This window comes from Polypterus senegalus, chromosome 7 (genome assembly GCF_016835505.1).
Source record: "Polypterus senegalus isolate Bchr_013 chromosome 7, ASM1683550v1, whole genome shotgun sequence".
NCBI classification, from domain to species: Eukaryota; Metazoa; Chordata; class Cladistia; order Polypteriformes; family Polypteridae; genus Polypterus; species Polypterus senegalus.
Genome location: NC_053160.1, coordinates 155,920,287 through 155,936,928, shown reverse-complemented (window position 1 = coordinate 155,936,928; position 16,642 = coordinate 155,920,287). Strand labels below are relative to the sequence as shown.

Below are 16,642 nucleotides of genomic sequence, written 5' to 3'. Positions count from 1 at the left end.
AAGTGGGCGACAATAGCTCCAAGTCACAATACCTGTAAAAGATGCTGCATTCCATATGCCGCTCTATACAAAGGTAACATGCAAATCAATTACACGTAATGTTAAATCAAAATACTGATAGCAATTCTGTACCGGCGTGAGTCACGGTATCTGGCTATCTAGGAACGCTTGAGCCGTACGACAAAACAAAGAACTAAACACAAAAATTGCTTTTTTTTCATATCGACTATCTTAATCTGCTTGACATACTAGACGGGTATACAATTGCCTGCATTTTTCCTTAAACGCCCTTTTATATAACACGTACAGTATGTAACTCCAGGCAAAGACTTGGCAGAAGCTCAAAATTCTGCAGCACCTTGGCTCGGGTTCACGTCTGAGCCTCTGATAGCAGCCGCGTTCAGGAATGACTTGATAGTCAGCCTGCCTCACCAATCAGAGCCAAAAGAACGTGTCCAAGGCACGGATTACTGGACAGCTGTAGTCGACAACGGCCTATCAGAAGGAACCCAGTGAATAACTTCGGCAGCAGGGACGGTTGACTCTGATTTCTTCTTTGTGATTGGTTGGAATCGGCGGCTCCAGACAGTGGGGGACCTTGAGTTGCCGATTATTGCAGAGTAAGCAGTCTGGCTCTGCAGTAGCAAAAGCGGAGGGGTTGGTTCTGGGCCAGCAGTCATCAGAATTAGCTCATTGTTAATATACAGCTCACAGTCTGCTAAAGTCTTGGAGAGGGACACTTTTTTTCTCCAAGGCTGCATTCCCTTTATAGGATTGCAGTGCCTCCCCCTACCCTCCTTCTTTACTACAGCATGCCCCCGTTTTCTAATTTCAGTACCTTGCTCATGTAGAGGCAGGACAGTGGAAGGGAACAGGGGCTTTTGTCTGTAAGTATGATGTGTGCACGCGTTTAATCCGATCATTTATTTCGATTCGTTTCATCGACTTACTTACCAAGGACGATCGGTATAAGATGCATGTTTTTTGTGTTTCCCTTCATTGTTTTCAATTTGCTAGCCACGGCTATACCGTTGCCCCTTATTATTTTTAATTCGTTTTATGTATTTTTTTCTGTCTCACTATATTTGTGTTGAAGTATCAAATGATGTGCACTTCTAAGCCGGTATTTATTTTGATTCGTTTCTGCTGAGTTACTTACAATGGGCGATCGGTGTGAGATGCATGTTTTGTTTCCCCTCATTGTGTTCAGTTTGCAAGCCGCGGTTGTACCACTGTCACCTCGTTTTTAAGCTATGTATATTTTTCCTTTCTTTGATACTTTCTATTAAAGTATCAAATTGTGTAATGTGATAGTAATGCTGTTACTGAAATTCAGAATTAGATGTATGCACGAAAACGACAGAGCATTGATTGTCGTAAAAAGAAAAAAGAGAACTACAAGCTAATGGAAAGCCAACTTTACTGTACTTTTTAACGTGGAAAGTAGTTCAAAAGACGCCTGACTTGCGCGATCGCGGCCCGTGGGATGGGGGTGTAGGGTTATGGATTGACAGCTTAGAAATCTTGCAGAACTTAATCGGAAAACGCAAAGTGCATGCACCATGTACTTTTCAGCTCTATAATGCAGTGTTGATTTATTATTATGCACGTTTTTTTAAAGAATGTATTTCTGCTCAATGTCCGGAAAATCCCTTGCCGAACTAAATGAACAAAGGAAAAAAGCTTAAAAAGCAACGTGATTCCAGCATTTTTTTGGACCCGGATTCATTTGCCGATTTGTCCTCAGAGCGGATCAGTGACCGGCGATTTTGAACATAAAGGATGAGCAATGTGCTCAATCTGGTGTTTGATTGATCTTGATTTTCTGTTCAGCCACTTGGGTGATATATTCCTGAAAGCGCGATTTTGAGAGGGAATATTTATTATGCCGTTCGTATTGCAAGGAGACTCGAAACCGCTCAGGTTTGTGTGGAGACGTATTGTAAATTGCAGGGATTCCTTTGTCCTACATTTATACGCACCGATGAAGTCATGCGAAACCCTTTCGGTACCGTCTCGCCTCGTCTAGCCTTTGTCAGATTTCTGCTCAGTTCACGCCGCAAAGTCGAAATAGTGCGGAGGGTGGCAATAACGATTAGTTTTGTTCATGCATCGATCATCTAGCATGCACTGCGATGACTAACATGTCTCCAATTTTTTCTGCCTTTGTGCCTTCTTTGTCTCACAGTGTACTACCCTTTGGGGCTGGAGAGTGGAGGGACTGCAGCGTTCGGCAGGAGGATGGTAAGCCTGAGCTCTAACCTTATCTTATCAAATCTCAAACTGCCGGCTTTTCCTTCAGGTGCTATTTCTTCATGTTTGATCATTTTAAAATGCCAAGGTATCAAATAAACCTATTTATGTATTAACCCTTTTGTATTCTTCCCTCGTTAACGTTATCTTAAAATGCAGGCGCATGGTTTATATTATGAATAGCTTTTATACGTTTATTTTGTGGAAACACTATGCAATACGCTCATGTAAAATTTGCTGATATGCTGACAAATGTAGTTGAAATTAATATGGAATAATCACTGCCAATTATGATTTATCAGCCCTGATTTGTGTATTAAAAAGTGTTTTTGTTAGTATTATTACAATTAAAAAAACAGTGTACCTGAAGTAGAAGTGGCATTATTTAGATACCATAAACTCCTTTTTTTTTTACTAAATGTGCCCTTTTAGTCCTTTTTTTTTGTTTTGCAGTAATTGCAAAGCAAAGGTACAAGAATTTCAGATTCAGTACCACTTTTGTCCTTATTGAGAATCTTAATTGTGAATGTAGCTTAGTGAAGGCAGTTCTATTTTTTCATGTTTTAATGCCACACTGAACCAAAACTGTAGGCAGTATTGTAGACAAGTATGAATAATAGGTTCCCTGGACACCTTGTTTTGATCTTTACAGTGTAGGTTCTGTATGAATGTTCTTTCAGTGCCTTTCTCATCTTCTGAGATGTCTGAATTTACCTCAAGCATTCTGATGGCATTTTGACCAAACACACTGTAGTTCTACCCAAATGTTTAATGCTTAAAATTTCCTTAAAGTACAATAAATAGCTTTTTTTTGGCATTCAGTAAACAAATTCATTCTAGAATATTGATAGATTACATGCTGTGTTTAGAAGATATTACTGTCTACATAATGTATCCATGTTTACTTTAAAAAGCTTTATTTATATACATGCAGTTAAATATTTGTAATGGGTTCATATTAATATACAATAGCTGTGTGGTTGTGAGTTGTGTATGGACATATGCATCTGTTTATATGTAATATACTGTATTTTTGCCATTATGGGGCACGTGGAAACAGTGCTAACCTTCACTAGCTGACTGCATCAGTAGTCAAAGTCAAGGGTAGCCAAGAACAATGCCAACTTGTGCATTCTTCCCTTCACACATGCTTTACCAAGCTCCCAAGCTGAAGCTTTTCTCAGAGACTAACCTTAGAGTGATCCCCCTCCACGGCTGCACTGCGACTCATTCTTTCTGTCTGGTGTACTGTAGAGTCTGAGGCTCTGAGTCATCCTTTCCTTATATGGCACAGACAAGGTACACGGGAGAAGAGTCTATTTCAGTCCAGCAGGGGTGTATACATGAGGAATATCAGGATTCAAGCAAGGCTCTCAGTCAGTTCCCTTCTTGCATCTCTCCAGTATGGTTCAGAGTCCTTAATCCATTTAAAATATATTAAAAGGATTGTATATCAACTATGGGTAGGGAATTTCTATTGATCTATATTATATATATATATATATATATATGCATGTATGTGTGTGTGTATGTAGGTGCAGTTTTGTTATGAGTGTTTGGTATCTTAATATATAGTTTAAATTAAATGTTTTATTTGTATTTTTATGTAAGACATTTCCATTGAAAAGTTTGCAGCTCTGTGCATGTTTGCATGTATAAATTTTAAAGTGATACACAAAATAAAATATAAAAATATGATAAACAGTCATGCACATATGTACACCTGTGCATCTTTTTAAATTAAGATCTTAAAATTTCCATGCATTTTCTATAATATAAATGTATACAATATAAATATGTCAAAGTAATAAATATAATAAGCAAAGGTCAGCTGGCAAGTATTGGAAAAAAATTTCAGTATTCATTGTCTTCCAGAAAAAGAATACACCTCTGTAAGCATGTTTATTAGGGGGGGAAAAAAAGGGTGGGGGACAAAATCCTTCAACTGATGGACGGATGCTCTGCTACCCCCTTGGACGTTGTTTAAGTACAGTGGTGCAGTGAAGTGTCACTTTTAGGGGACTTTTACTAGGGTCTTTACACTGAGTCTGTGTAGTTGGAGATGACACACTGATTTCAGCCTTAGGAGGAGTAGGGTTATCAGTATGTCCGAATCCTGAAGTGCCACCAGAGGACAGAGAGACTGAGGAAGATGTAAAAAGAACTACTTGCAACAATTGGTTTAGTTTTTAAGCAAGGGACACTAGTGACACACTTTATTAATGGCATATTACAATGCAATAATGAGCTTTCTTTATTTAAATTCCAACACCAATTTGACATCACTGTTTTTGATGGAGTATGGGTAATCAATAGCTAAAGGCTCTGACTCCTAAATATGCTTTACCTGTCCTGTGGATTGTGTGATTGAAGAATTTTACAACTTTATATGTTAAGTGCAGAAGTTCAAAAAGTAAAGTGATATATTATTTTATTTTCCTTTTTATTATCCTTTTCTGTGTTCTGGATTAATAATAAAATATAAATTGAATGAACCGGACAGCCTTTGACGCTAAAACATTATACTGTAATTGTTAATTATGCTTTAGGAAAATGAATGAAGTAGTTTTTCTGTGTTCTGCATATTGAGAAAGCACCTGAACTTTGTGATATGTTACAAATCTAGAGAAAGGTAATTTTGCATAGTTTTAAAAGTTATAACTAAATGTTTAACATTTGTAAAAGAAATAACATGCATATTCAGGCAAACTAAACTTCAGGCTTTTTTAAACTAAAAGTAATCAGCGTTATATTTCAGTATTTGTAGAAATAACTCTCCCTTAACATCTGGGCCTCACTGCTCCTGAATTCCGATATCAGATGCTGGTCTAGACATCACTGTCTGGTGGTAGTTATCTTTCAGTAGCTGCATGGATTTTTTCTGGCTATTCTGATTTTTTTTTTTTTTTAAATGAGTATGCCCTGCAATTGAGTTGTGTTCCACCCAGAGTTGCCTCCTGCTGTGGGCTAGTAGACATTGACACAGGCTCCAGCTCTCTCCAAATCCTATGTTTGAAATAACATAATTAGATAGACAGACACATGTAGCACATAGATAGGAAAGGTACTGAATACCAGATAGAGATAGACAGGTAAATGTCAGGACTGCATTAGTGTCTTGACCCTTGTTATGTTATATCTGTTTTTCCTTCATCATTTAAATTTATACTATTTATGTTCTATTTTGTATTTGTCATTTTTTTTACTAGTTTCCTTTATAATATTGTCCTGATTTTGCAAGGGTGGAACTACCATTTGTATTACTCCTCTCAGGTGCCGTAGTCATCTGAGACGACTATAAAAGCCTTCTGCTAGCCACAGCAGCTTTTTGCTGAGGCATTAGCACATTTTAGCTGTTGTGTTCTTTGGCTCCCAACGTGTGCTTTTCTTGAAAAATGTGAAGGCCAATCCTTGTTTCTTTTGTGATTTTTTTTGTATTAGTACATTTCATGTGTCCCATTCATTAGAATCTCTAGAATTATTATCTTTAGGAATTATTGATTGGATTTTGCCTTTTGGATAATACTGTAGGCTTGATTAATTCATTCTTTTCATTATTGTGATGTAATAATTTAATTAATTGAATAGTTTTTGGATAATTATTTAGTCATTTAATTAATTAATACTGTTTATTAAAGCTTATTTTAAGTAGCTTTACAGGTTTTGGGAGGGTTTTATGGGTAAAGGAAATTATAACTGGATACAGATAAATGGACTGATCAATTGATAGATATGTACTTCATCAATCCCAAGGCAAAATGGAGTGTTGCAAAGGCTACACACTACCCACTCAAGTAAAATGAATGATTAAATAAAATGTAAGTATATTCAGAAACATGCATACATTCATAATTTAAGTGACATTTGAAGTGAATCATGTCAAATAACTCGAAGTCAGCTCCTGAAATTTATACTGTGCAATTTTGGAAAAAGGTAAAATCATACTGTGAATTTCCCCTTGGGATTAATAAAGTATCTATCTATCTATCTATCTATCTATCTATCTATCTATCTATCTATCTATCTATCTATCTATCATCAGGTGAGGCCTCAACCAAGAGAGTGGTGTGTCTCTTAAGATAAGAGAATAGTTATTTCTTGTAAAACTATGCCAATAGTTGCATTCATATCTGTGCCTCTTATACAATATGTAACAAAATATACTAGCACCATTGATGAAATAACTATTTTTAATTTTTTTAATCACCACTGTATTTGTTTAGTTTTGGTTTTATTTGTATAGCAGAAACTCATTTTTGAAATGCCCCTTTAGTGTTTATGTGTAGTAGTGCGGACAAAATTATGTAAATGGTTGAAAAAGGCATCAATTTAAGATCACAGAGCAGTGACCTATACAGCTCTCCTATTAGTCAACTAAGTAATTTTGCTCCCATATGATTGGACAAGACAAACAAATGATAATCTCTAGTTAGTGTGGGAAACATGTCTTACGCATAAGGTTGATGCGGCCAGGCAGGTTTCTTTTTACTTTGTAGCCCTTTGATATAAAATTTCTCATTTATGTCTCTGATTGCTGAAAATGAATTTTATGAGAGCCAGCATGGATGTCCAAAACTTGGCCATATTCTTTAACGTTTATTATTCTTTGTGAGATATTCTAAAACTTAGGAAGTATTTTTCTTGTACTCGGGGCTATGAATTTTGAGGTTGTAAACTGTGAAATCACTGATGCTGAACCCATCATTTTCAGCATCATTAGACAAGCTTGAGAACTGACTACCTATTTGGGGTCCAAATTAAAAAAAAAAAGCAGAATTGTCTGAAAGGCGCAGTTTGAGTCTCAGAACAGTGCTCCGATTCCTGTATCTCCCATGGTTACTTTAAATTAAGTAGGTGTTTTTAGAAGATAAAGCTATTAATAATTTAGCTGGGATAGGTGAAAATTTTACTTAACTCAGAATCAGGGACACACTAGGTACATGGTGTGGGGTCTGTTTCTAATGACAGACTATTGATAAATCCCTTGGTGCAAAACCCTTCTGTGTCACATTTAGAAATGCTACACATATGCAACTCCAAATATATGAATGCTGTAAGAGATGCTGACTTTAAAGTACTGTTCTATTGCAACACATAAAAAATCTGCATGCTATAATGTGCGGAAATTGAACTAAATTTTTTTTTTACTTTAGTGGGAACTCGGTATTTACAGCACTAAATCTGCCATTTGAGTCACAAGGCTTCACATCTTTTTATTTAATGAGACAATATTGTGACTGCTCTGAGGTGCAGAACTCCGTGGTGAATGTTGGTGCTGTCTTACATACACAAAAATATAATATTCTCAAATCCACTCAATCCAAATGAGTTTCATGTGGGTTGAAATTAATAAATATTCACTATGTTGCTCTCCATTTCCTTTGAGTATACTTTTTTATTTTAATGCAAAAGTTATTTCCCTTATAAATAAACTGTTAATATTTAATATGTAAAGTATGTAATATCTAAAGTAAAAATATTAGATTTGAATGCACAATGGGAAGTTTGAAACTTCAAAGTACATATTATGAGTAGGTCCTAAAAGGCTGTAGTGAACTTTTTGCTTGCTGCATCAGGTGACCAGAAGTGATAAAGAATGTGAAAGGATGTTAGGTTATGTATCGTCATATGTGGAGTACAAGTCAAGAGAGGTTATGATTAAGCTATATAGCAAACTAGTGAGGCCTCATGTGATGTACTCTGTCCAGTTGTGGTCGCTTTATTACAAAACAGTATAACAGGACTAGAGAAAGTACGGAAAATAGTGATCAGTGAGAGGCATAACTATGGGTAAAGATTGAAGGAGCTGACATTTTTCAATTTTAAGTAAACTAAATTTATGATTTGACATGATGAAATTAATGAAAAATGAAACAGCAATTGTATCTGGCTTTGTCTTTTATAAGTGACCGTGGACCCCCAGAGGTTTATTTTCTCCAGGACTGCTGCTGACTGGAGGTGTTCTTTTCCACTCCCCTGTTCTCATTTGGCCATAGATCAACAATAATTGTAATGTACTGTACATATATTGTTAGTTATATTGATCAGTTTGGAACTGATTTGTCTTTCTTTGTGTTTAAACAAGTCTGTGTCCTTATGTGTATGCATTATGTAATTAATAATTTGTGAACTTATTGCAGTACCTGATCCTGCATTCAGTAATAATTCCTATACAAAAAAATGAATTTAATTAAACTGAATAAAAATTATGAGTGGAATTAATCCAGGTGATCTTTGCTATACATTTAAAAGAAATTCTTCAATAAGAACATGGAGACAGAGAAGTTAAGTGGAGATTTCACACAAACATTAGGTAGTTTTTCTTCATACAGGAATCCAAAGATAAATAAAAATTAGTTAGCAAATATTGTTATGGATAGTAGTAATGTGGAGACCTTCACATCTTGACTTCATGTTATTTTGGAGAAATTAGGTGAATAGGATTGGAAAGCATGCTGGCTTGAATGACCTGTTATTGTCAAAATTGTAATGAGTATTTATATGGCCCATTTTACAGAGAGTGCTCTAAAGCATTTTATGGTCAAATGTTTAGTTAAGACAAATCAAACATTGCTGTAAATATAAATAAGGCAAGGATTCTGTATAGTGTAAACAGAGGCTTGATAAAATCTAAAGCAAAAGCACAACTATTCTAAAATAGGCAGTATTACAAAATGGTAACAATATTGTGTATCTGCAGTGGAAAGTTAAGAGTATATGTGTGATGACTCTATTTTTTTGTCTAATAAAAGTTGTCAATAAAGTAAGATTCCTCAGATTCCTATTAAAACTGAATTAAAAGTTAAATTATACTTAATAAGGTGTGATGGGAAATACACACTACTGGTCAAAAGGTTTAGAACACCTCAGTTTTTCCATTTTGTCTTCAAATTTAATCAGCTGAAATACAATGAATGACCTGAAGTGGTGAAAAGGTAAGCGGTAAAATGTCAGAGGTTTAAATTTAAAGATTAGGTTAGAAAACACTGAAAAAGGAAGGAAATATCACAATATTACAAATGGGCCTTCTTCAGGGAACAACTAATAGGTTACAACCTCCAAATATTCTGCAGCAATTAAAGTAAATTAAGCCTTGCCAGTTGAAGCAAACAATTTGCCCAGGTGTCCCAACTTTTGTTATTACTTAAAACCCTTGTCCATCTTAAAGTAGAGTTGGAACAGACTGTGCTGGTACACCCTCTGAAATACTTCTGGGACAATATTTCACTGTAGAAAGTTGTAAATTCCAGTGATAATGGAAAGACAATGGTAATTAACAAATGAAATGAGACAGAGCATTATTACCCTTAGAAGTGTAGGCCTTTCATTTAATGAAATTGCCAAAAAAAAATCAAAGTGTCAGCGAGTATAGTCAAGTCAAGTCAAGTTGGGGAGTATGCACTGGTACAGTGCGTTGCCACACCCACTACACGACAAAACAACTCGGTATCCTGGTTGGCAACCCCCAGGCAGACACACGGTCCAGTCCCACCCTCCGGAAATGACCGTCTAACTGCCATAGTCAGGTGTTACGCGGACGACCCCTTGGCCTGGTCCAGTCACTCGGGTCCCCAACAATGAGGATCCTATGAGCTGGACCACCCTCGGGGAAACGCACCACACGGCCGTAGTGCCATAACTGACGCTCCCTTACAATGCAGGTAATGTGCCTCATTTGGGACTCCATGAGTGAGTGCAGAGTCCTGCAAAATCCAAAGGCAATTGGAAACAGGAAGAAACTCTGATAGGTAGAGATCTGGCAGACCCAAAGTTACAAGCCAATCAGAAGACAAGTCTCTCAGGGTCACCTGCTTGCATGATAGGCACCTCACAGTACAACAGCTTCAAGCACAGCTTAACAGTGGTTGAGAAAAGCAAGTCTCAGTTTCTACTATGAAGAGGAGACAGCTGGTATTTCAAGTTCTAGGCAAGCCTCACTTTCTTATTTTGTCCTTTAAGGAATGGCCACTTTACTTGCTACAGAACATCTGTAGGTTGTAACCTGTTAGTAGTTCTGCCTATTTCTAATATTCTGAAATTTTCTTTTTCTCAGGTTTTGCTAACCTAAACTTTAAATTTAAACCTTTGGCAGTTTACTGCTTACCTTTTCACCATTTTAGGTCATTAATTACATTCCAAGTGGTTACATTTGAAGAAAAACTGGAAAAACTGATGTGTTCTAAAACATTTGACCTGTAGTGTATACAGTATACAGTATGATTTTTTTTCAGAGCTTTATTAAATACTGATTGCAAAATTAAATTTTGCAGGAGGTCACATCTTTGCCCGTTTTTTTATGAAAGTGAGCAGCACAGTAATAAAGCATATGCTTCATTTGTCTTATACCATATAACATAGAGTGAATTAAAAGACCCAATTCTTGGAAGTCGCATTCCTTTAATTAGATCTGCTGTTAATGGCAATTCTTAATTTAGGTGGACATAAAAGCCCATTGATTCTCTGTCAGCAGATACTTGCATACATAAAGCCAGAGCAGGAGTAAAGTTTCTTCATAGACTACTGGCAGCCAACGCTCTGGCTTGTGTTTTACATGAAGATGCCAAAGCCTTTGGTATTAAAGCTGTATTCAAGAAATGGTTTGTTTTATTGGTGGCTAAGGCTTAGCAGTGCATGCTGAAAATCAGGCTAATTTGTTTTAAGGTACACACACATCCAAAACCAGTGCCTTTTGAATCACAAATCTAGCAGGAAACAATCTGCTGCTTTTTCTCAGAATTCTGTAAAAGAATGATTCTAGGAATAAAGCCATGTGATTGAGTGGCTTGACTCTTTCTCCTGGTTTTATTTGTTTAGTAATTAGGGTACACAGGCAGATTAAAGCTTGTAATATTAATAGTTTTAGTTAGATATTTTGCACTAATTCTGCATTTTTTAAATCGTGTTAGCAATAAAATCAGTATTGTAAATGTTTTTTAGCGGTTGTCTGTGGTATGAGTTAATAGCTTGAGTTACTTTTACCTGGTGGTACAGCATCGTTCTACAAGATTGCTTGGATTATGTTCCTACTTGGTCAACATGCAAAATGTTATTAGTTGGGATCAAAATTATAATAGATACTTTAAAGAAGTAGTCCGGTAAAGGAGCTATGGAAATTGAATGCTTAAAAAGTATTTATTATGCAAAACTTAATTCAGGAATAATTTTATTTATCTGTGATGGCCTTGAGCCCCATCCAGGATTGTTTCCCACCTTGCACCCAATACTACCAGGACTGGCTCCACACAACCTTAAACTGAATTAGGCAGGATTGAGGATATTATTTTTTATTTATTTCATCAAGTGTAGCCGGTAAAGCTTCTGCATAATGTCTACCACCATCTTAAAAATAAAGTTGCCAGAGTGGATTTTCAGAGTGATTCCATAGGAGAACCATCCACTTAAAGGTTTCAGAGAGAACCTGTATTTATTTAGATCTGTAACAGGCCCCAAACAGTAAATAACCATAAATGTATGGTAACAGGTTTGTGAAATACTAATATGTCTAAAGGACTATTCCTGCATACGTCTAGTAACACAGATCAAATCCAGGTTTCCTTAATTTGTTAGTGTCCTGCCTGGTAGCTTGCCTTACATTAAATGTTTCAGTTTGGTTTTCTACATTTAAGTTAATTTCTAAAAAGCATAAACTTCATACACAGAGAACCTTTCCCAGGATGGGATGGTGCTTTGTCAAGCAATAGCTCTACAAGGAGCCACACAACCCAATAAAGATCCATATAATGCCATTAAAGAACCACTATTGATAAGTGTGTAGGATGAAGGTTCAGTCATGGGGCTGTTATGTTGTACACATGTGATTGAAAAGATAGACTTTGATTCTTACCACTCCTTATCATTTCACCAATAGGTTTACTTGCAGTGTTAATCTGCCCTAATTCGTATCCTTGTGCCCAGAAAAAGTTTGTGGTGCCTCTCGTGCTGTAGTCAAATGGATGGTGTTTTTGGTCTCAGAGTGCCACAGATTTATTTTTTTTTAATTGCTTGGGTTTTAGTTCATAGAGCTCTAGTCCTTGTCTGACAGCCTTATTAATAACTCTCTGTATACCAAGTCAATTCTTATTTAAATTCTGGACCAAGAAGCAGCAGACCTGGGAGAGAAGCTGTTAATTCCCTCTATGTTGCTTATCACTGACTGTTTTTTAGAAGCAGTTTTAAAAGACATTACCTGTAGTTTCCAATTCTGGTCAGCAAATATAATACACTGTAATAATCACAAGCACAATACAAACCTTGCTTACATTCACATTAAAGTTTCATTTTGAGTGATTAAATAAAAAGTTTATTTAACAGCACAAGCCTATTAGACAGTTTAAGATGCAAGTACTGCAGCCCTCCAGGATGAAAGTTGATGACTTTTGATATATGCCCACCTTGAACTCATTGTTATTGCTGCATAGGTTGGTGCCTCATGCCTTCCATCAAATTAGATACATGTTTTCTCATTAAGGCCTCAAATAAATGTTCTGACTCTTTGGAAATCAGAATTATGGAGTGCAGTATGTGTAGCTGAAGTGAGGAAGACAATATCCTTTAACCACCAGCCAGGAAATAACTTGGACGGTTCGTTCAGTTAGAAAAATATAAATGGCAAATTGAAATAAATATGTCAAAACATTTTTTCCGAATATTTATTCTGTGTATTTATAATCTACAGTACATTAATAATTTCAAATTTAAATATTTTCATGTTTTTGATTCAGAATATTATTTGGTGTCTTTTGTGATGAACACCCTAAAGAACTCCTGCAAGATCTGAATGCAGCGTGCCCTGGGATGCCCGTTTCATTGAAGGGATTGTACTTGAATGCTTTTTATTTTTTAGTCCCAACTTGTTAACTAAGTGGTTCAGTTCAGAGTTGGGTGCTAAATGTTTCCCAAAGAAGAAAGCATGAGGTCTAACATTAGAACATTAGAAAAATCAAGACAAGAACAGGCCATTCAACCCAACAAAGTTCTCCAGTCCAGTCCACTCCACTTAATTCTTGTAATAATCAAGTCTAGTTTTAAAAGTCCCTAAAGTCCTACTGTCTACCAAACTACTTGGTAGCTTATTCCAAGTGTCTATCATTCTCTGTGTAAAGAAAAACTTTCTAATGTTTGTACGAGGTTTACCCCTAACAAGCATCCAACTGTGCCCCTGTGTTCTTGATGAACTCATTTTACAGTAACAGTCTCAATCCACTGTACTAATTCCCTTGATAATTTTAAACATTTAATCATGTCACCTCCTTAATCTCCTTTTGCTTAATCTGAAAAGGCTCAGCTCTTTTAATGTTTCATCACAATTCATCCCCTGCAGTCTTCTCTGGCCTAGTCGCTCTTCTCTTCTAACAGCTTGGACTCATGGGTCTTCCATTGATTCTCATGCAGAACTCATTTATTGGTTCACTTTACATAGGGCACTAACAAGTTCAGCAGCTCACACACATCTTTGTACAGTTGTCTAATATACCATTTCAGAATTATAGTTGAATCATATAATGTATTACAACCTGCATATTACCATTCATGATGACCACTATTTTACAAATCTGTACCAAATAAATAATTGAATACTGTGAATGTAGGAAGGGTCTTGGAGTAGTATAACACATATCAGAGTCAGCAAAGGGTATCAACAAATTCATATATAGAGTAGAATTGCAAATAAAAGGAGCAGGTATTCTGTGCATGTTTAAATATTTAGATCAGTAGGTCCAGGTAGAGAGGCAAAGTTCCTGGGATGTGAGCCACAGAGCAGAACAAGCTTTTGCTGCAGAAAGGAGGCATTGTGGGAAGGCCAACTCCCTGTGATTTCTTTAGCCTTGAAGCTTTATTTGGTGTGCACACTACACTGAATGAACTTTAAGGTAACTCATCCAGCATGTTTTTTTCTAAACAGACCAAACCTTTAGCCCTGTTTTTAACTATTGTCAATTTATCTTACAAACAACTAATATTTAACTGTCTTAACGCAACAATAATGGAAGCAGTGGTAGCCCTTGTGCAAATGTGCAGTACCCGACTAGAGGTGCTGTTTTTATTCAAAGGACGTGTTGCTGTGGTCAAGGATGAATGTATCTTGAGAGCATGGGAAAGTATTTGTATTCCTGTGCCTAAGGGGAAGGTGGTGTAAAATGTGCCAAAACTATGCCCAAAATAAAAGGGTTGATATTAGGTTTCTCACTAGTCTGCGATATGCTTTCTTTTGGCTGAAATAATTCTTCATTAGGTTTGCAACAAGTGATTATATTAATAATCGATTATTCTGACAAATCTTGCAATGAGCTGATAATTAGAATTGGGATAATATGAAAATTTCATGTGCCTATTATAATGATAAATTATAATTTATTATGCATAAATTATAAGTTTTAGCATTGTGCATAGATGAGAAGAAAAAGTATTGAGCAATAAAAGTAAAACCAAATCCTAAAGCATTCTCATATCTACCTATCTAGTTCACTTGGTGCTTTTCTTTTCAAATTCTGGTGCAATTTCCCCAGATATCTGATTCATTTAGGTAGATGTGAACATGCCAGTCACAGTCTGGTGCAGGCCAGAACAACTGTACTGTGACCCTTTAGAATAATACCAAGTGGTTAACAGGAGGTATGAATGTGACCCAACATGGGGCTGATCTTACTACAGGAAATGCAGTGCATTATGCATGCAATTGTGCATGCTCTGGTAATCACATGTACTGTAGTGTTTGCTCTTAATATTGTAATGGCCAGTGGAATAACTAATAACAATAACTAATGTCCCATGCATCTCGGACCACCTGAGTCTTGGAGAGGGAGCTGGTTCTGAAAACACAGAAAGACAAATTGCTGAATTTCCAGTTGGGCTGCATATCCAAATGGCCTGCGGATAAAAAGAGGATCGCAAAAGGGGGCTGGGGTCATTTTTTCTTTTGGACTGGGGAAAGTTGGTGGAAAACTGTGTCAAGAGAGGGAGAGAAAGAGAAGAAGCTGACAAGCCTGAAATTGATAGAAAAACCAAGAGAAGCTGGCAGCAAGTGCAGGCAGACAGGGTGGCATGTCCTGGGGCCAGAGCACTAGGGCAGTGAAGACGGCAGCCCTAAAGTCCATAACAGCAGGTTCTTGTTTTGGTGTTAATAAATAAAGATAACTGTTCACCTGGCCAATACTTTCTTCCTCCAGATGTTTGTACCACGGGGTCATAACAATATATTAGGGAATCTCATGCATAGTGTAAAGAGTCGAGGGTCATCATGAAATATTAAAAGCAATAAAAAGGTAAAAATAAATATACACAGGTATGGATGTAACAAAATTTGAATAAAACACCTGGCACAATTACTATCCTTTTATTCAGCTCCAGAGCGCCTCTTCCATGCAACTGGACAGCAGCTAAGGACAAAAAAATTGGTGTAAATTCATTTTTGGTCTAGTCTAACAAAAGAAATCTTTAGGTGGTGGTAAACAAATACCAGTGTCTTGTGAGATCAGCAATCAAATTCCTAATCCTGCATCACAATAAGTGATGCAAGCAGATGGGCCATCTTAATTCAAGTGCTTTTCAGGCACGATGTGCCTGCATACTAACTTTGACATATGTAGGTAAAAAAGGTAATCAGACATTGCAAAATGAACATTATTAACAAATATTTACAGGAGTTAAGACAGTAGACATGTAATTTGAAACTAAATTGAGGTTCTGTCATGAGGTAGCTACTGGAGAGTAAATACACAACACCATACAGTAAAGTGAAACTCGTCTGATATGTCTACTGTCATAATGCACATCAGTGTGTGCCCTCAGCAGAACTTGCCTTCATTTGTACGGTCGCCTATTTCAAATGTGTCCTTCTTGTACCATGCATTAGTAGTGGAGCAGTGTGAAACGCTTCTGAACTAACTGGAAATTGAAACACAGTAATTAATCATCCATTCATTCTGGACAAAGCAGATGGGCCAGGAGTATGAAAGCACGATTATAAATGTAAATGCCTGCTTAAGAAATTGAGGTGGCACAAGATTGTGACCATTTTTAAGTTGTTACCATAAAAGTGTGCTCTCAACGTTAGGCAAGTTCACAACATAATTGTGCTTTGCAGAAATGTTATTAAGCATAATTACTACATAGTACCCACACATAAAAAGGACCCAATGTCATGCTTTTGGGAGAATTCCCTACATTAAAGATACCATATGATTTTCTAAACCCTCTTAATCCTGAGCAAGGCTTGCGGGGTGTGGGGCTGTGGAGTCTAGCATATGGCACAAAGCAGGATCAATCCCTGGGTGAACATACAACAACAACATTTATTTCTATAGTACATTTTCATACAAAAAATGTAGTTGAAAGTGCTTTACATGATGAAGAAAGAGAAAAAGACAAAATAAATAATAAAAATTAGTGA

The 16,642-nt window shown here is 36.5% G+C and overlaps 1 long non-coding RNA gene across 1 annotated transcript in view; it reads left to right on the top strand.

Annotated features, from left to right (window-relative positions):
• Positions 1-626: 626 nt before the first annotated feature.
• Positions 627-16,642, top strand: part of LOC120532930 — a 40,097-nt gene continuing 24,081 nt past the window's right edge. The window contains exons 1-2 of the long non-coding RNA XR_005634411.1: positions 627-887; positions 2,189-2,244. This is a non-coding gene — a long non-coding RNA (uncharacterized LOC120532930). The remainder of the gene's footprint in view (positions 888-2,188; positions 2,245-16,642) is intronic.